Below are 4,331 nucleotides of genomic sequence, written 5' to 3'. Positions count from 1 at the left end.
CCTGCTCCTCGGATGCTGCCTGACCTGCTGTGCTTTTCCAGCACCACTCTTATCTAAACTCTGGTTTCCAGCATCTGCAGTCCTCACTTTTGCCTATACCAATCTCCATGGCACACAATCAATGTTTCTGGTTTTTGAGGCTAGATTAGAGTGGTGCTGGAAAAGCACAGCAGGTCAGGCAGCATCCGAGGAGCAGGAAAATCGATGTTTTTGGCAAAAGCCCTTCATCAGGAAGATAGGACGATGCTGCCTGACCTGCTGTGCTTTTCCAGCACCACTCTAATCTAGACTCTGGTTTCCAGCATCTGCAGTCATTGTTTTTACCCTTTTGGAGCTTCCAACCACCTGCGTGCAAATTCCACATCCACCGCTCATCCTGCTTCCCAATTAAAATTGGAAGTGCAAGGTTTCAAGGGCTGCTAGATGTGTTTGGAAAATTATGTTGAAGCTTCCCATCACTTTTTCTTTGTTATCTGATAGGGGGGTTGGGATATGACCCAAGTCTAAACATTTCGGGATCTGAGTATGAAATATATCTGATCTGAGCCCGCCTTTCCAAAATTGGCAAGTCCCCTTTAAAAATGCAAGAGAATAGCACCTCATGAAGCTGAAAGATCTAATTCCAGAAAGGAAGCACTGTGACAAAGGGGAACCAGTTATTACATTCAGCATATCTACATTTGAGTTTTATTTGAAATATTCCACTGCAGGTATCGTATGATGTCAACGGATTTTGTGAGCGCAACCGAGATGTCCTCTTCACCGATTTGATAGAGCTCATGCAAACCAGTGAATTGTAGGTTCTTGAATTTTCATCTCATATTATAACAAAAATAGTCATCATTTCAATCAACTATTGGAAACTGTAGCTTTCAAATTACACATTTCGTTTTTCTCATTAATACCGAGTTCAAAATCACAAAACACCAGGTTATAGTCCAACAGGTTTATTTAGAAGTACAAGCTTTTGGAGCATTTCTCCATTGTCAGGTAGCTAATGGGGCAGGATCATAGGACACAGAAGTTTACATAAAAGATCAAAGTGTAATTTTACATTTTAATGAATTGAAACTTGCAATGTATCGAAATGATTAAAGACTTAACAGCAATCTAGGTATGTTCAATACATCACATCAGTTGTATGGCACTTTGATCTTTTACTATTAATTCTGTGTCCTATCATCCTGCCTCACTAGCTCTCTGACGATGAAGCAGTGCTCCGAAAATGACATCACCAACCCAAAGAAACCCAAACATATAAATAGAAAGCAGGAATTATCAGCAGTGCTTCGTCCGGAGGCCCACTGTAGATGTTACCTAGTAGGGTGACGAAACGTCTGGAAATGAACCTTCCAGCTCAGCGAGCAAACCTACATCCAGACAATTTGTATTATGAACACATAATTCAAGTAATTTGTCTTTTCGCATTCTTAAAATGAATTCAAATTGTGAACTTGCTGTACTTCCATTTGATTGAAGATACTTTACTCTGATTGAAAAAGGTTTGTACATAGAGATAACAGAAAGTGCTGGATTTTTCTAGTTTACCATGTGCAATATCCCAGAAAATCAGCATCCAACAATGAATTCTGAAGTCTTTACTTCCATAACAAATTTGTTTAAGTTCCCCTATGTGTGTGTTCTTGTTGTTTCAAAACAAGTCAACTTTTATATAATGAGCAAATGCAGATTCGAGTCCAGGGCAGTACAATCAATCCACTCAAGCACCAATGTGATTTTATGGCTTTCAATCTGTCAATTCACCAAAGCATAAATTCACTTTATGGCTTTGTACTAAACCCAAGAGTATTTTGGTCTGTGTCATCCCAACTGCAGTTCATTTCAGCAGTAAATTGATTTCAAAGTAACTATTAAAAATGTATGTGATCAAAATAGGAACAATGGAACAAAATATTAGTCCACATCTTCTGGATTTATTTCAATCCTACTTCTGTCTCTCTTCTTCCTTTTAAAATGTCTTTCCCGAGAAACATATCAGTGAAACCTGTTTGGTTGTATTGATTTCATTTGGTCAAAAACTTCACAAATTATTATTCAGACATACATGAAGAATAATACTTGGTTAAAGTACCAGAATACTGCGGGTACATATTGAACTGCAACCCAGTTGAATCAGAAAAGTAAGGCCATACAAAAAAAAATTCTGACAGGATTTTGTCAATGTTTAATAAGAGGGACTGTTGGGATTAGAACTCTCTAGGGATTACAGATGACATGAATAATTCAGATCTGAGGAATTCATCTCTATGGCAGCTCAATCACATTTTAGTTGAGAAAATTCTAAAACAATACCAACTATTTGATATAGGACTGGATTTCATTGGCTTGCCAAAGGAAATATCAGTTTTTGTTTCATCGGCTCAATAGTTTTCCCTACTGTGCAATATTTTCACTTTAATCCACAAGTAATGTTGCAGCAGAATGGAACAAAATACCTGGGGGCGAAGGGGAAATGAAGAGAAATGCAACTGTAATCAGAGAGTCTACAGAGACAGGAAATATAAAAAAAAACTAGTTCACAAAGCACCTTTTGCAACCTCAGAACATACCAAGCACTTAATAGCCAATTAAAGACTTTGCAAATGTAGTCATTGTTATGTAGGAAGTGTGACAGTAAGTTCCCCCAAAAGGCAATGTGATATGGCCCAGATAATCTATTTCAGTCACATTTGCTGAGAAATAAATGTTGGCCAAGACAATAACAGCTTGCATTTACATAGCCATAGCTCCCATTTTTTGGTTGACACCATTTTGTAAAGATTCTGCTCTTGCCATTCACAGCACCTCGAAAATCCACCTTTTAATTCCTTCCTTTGCATTACCATACACTTTGTCATGTGCTATCATCCCCTTTTTTAAAATCGCTTTTGTTTTTCACCAAGTCACAGACTGTTTTGTTCTTCTCCCACCCACCCCTTTCCCAAGCTGTCCACACTTAGTTCAAAATATTTCATGTACTTGACAAAAACTTATTAAATAAAAATGTCGGCCTTGATTTTATCTTTGTAACTTATCAATATCTTTGTAACTGTAGCCCAATGAGTCACTGTCTTCAGAGTAGAAAGAAAGAAAACTGGAAGAGAGAATAAGTTAATTTTCTGCCTACAGGGTTTCATATGCTGACTATATCTGTCACTTCTGTGAAAGGAAAATTGGATAGTTTCAGCAACTGCACAAACTGGGTTTAACTTAATTCATAGTTAAATGTGAGAGTATTTCTTGACTAATCTGATTCTTTTTCCAGCCCCTTCATTCAAATGCTGTTTTCAGAAAATCTACAGAATGAGAAGAAAGGCAGGCCAACTACTGCAAGCATGAAGATTAAGGTGCAATTAAAATTCTTTATTTGCATATGTTAAGAGTGCATGATGTTTTAGATACATGTGAACTTGATAGAGAGTTTCCCAAGACTGAGAATTTCTCCTGGCACGGAGGGAGATTCAACCCTCTGAAGCACCTCCTGGACACTGTCACAACATTATTTCCTGACAAATCTGATATCGTGAGTATGGTGCTGGAAAAGCACAGCAGGTCAGGCAGCATCTGAGGAGCAGGAGAATTGACATTTCGGACATAAGCCCTTCATCAGTCCTCACTTTCTACTACCTAACAACTCTGAAAGCATTACATTAAATATCCTTTATGACTTGAGTCAGTTTTCCCAGTTAGTACCTTAGTCAATGCAATACTTTTCAGATATAAAAATGCTTTGGGAAGTCCAATGGCCATGAGAAATATATGAGGGAGTTTGCATTTTAAATTCAGAAACATAGGAGAATCATAGAATCCCTACAATGTGGAAACAAGCTCTTCGGCCCAACAAGTCCACACTGACTCTTCAAAGAGTAACCCACCCAGACCCATTCAGCAGAAAAGGTAGCTTGGACGGCAGAAGGAGATGGATTGGATCACAAGACATCCGTGGTAGCAGGATGAGCATGGGTTTGGAATTGAGGAAAGGTCTTAGGTATGACCATATCATTATCCCCAATGTTACGACCAACTCTGGGTGCCTCAGGCTTGTCACAGTCAGCATCAGCTAAGTACTTAGCCAATCAGCACAATGGCTAAGTATTCTCTATAAGGCTCATGAGGATCTTGTACGTTGCAGTTCTCTCTTACTCTTTTAAAAAACAAATGATAAAGTCTATTTTTTCCCTCAGCAGGTAATGTGTCCATTCTAGCTACTAGTCTACTATATCTTACCTGAACTGCATCCAATATATTTACATCCTTCCTCAAATAAGGAGAGTAATACCATATACAGTACTCCAGATACTGTTTCATCAATGCCTTGTTTAACTGAAGCA

General features: G+C 38.3%; 1 long non-coding RNA gene across 1 annotated transcript; it reads left to right on the top strand.

Moving 5' to 3' along the window:
- The first annotated feature begins 563 nt into the window (after positions 1-563).
- On the top strand, positions 564-3,347 carry LOC122546606. The gene is made up of 2 exons (XR_006310774.1): positions 564-796; positions 3,266-3,347. It is a non-coding gene; the product is annotated as an uncharacterized LOC122546606 (long non-coding RNA).
- Positions 3,348-4,331: the final 984 nt, after the last annotated feature.

Source organism: Chiloscyllium plagiosum, unplaced genomic scaffold (genome assembly GCF_004010195.1).
Source record: "Chiloscyllium plagiosum isolate BGI_BamShark_2017 unplaced genomic scaffold, ASM401019v2 scaf_219, whole genome shotgun sequence".
Lineage (NCBI taxonomy): Eukaryota > Metazoa > Chordata > Chondrichthyes > Orectolobiformes > Hemiscylliidae > Chiloscyllium > Chiloscyllium plagiosum.
Note: the sequence above shows the minus strand (reverse complement) of the source record. Positions and strands in the feature narration are given on the sequence as shown.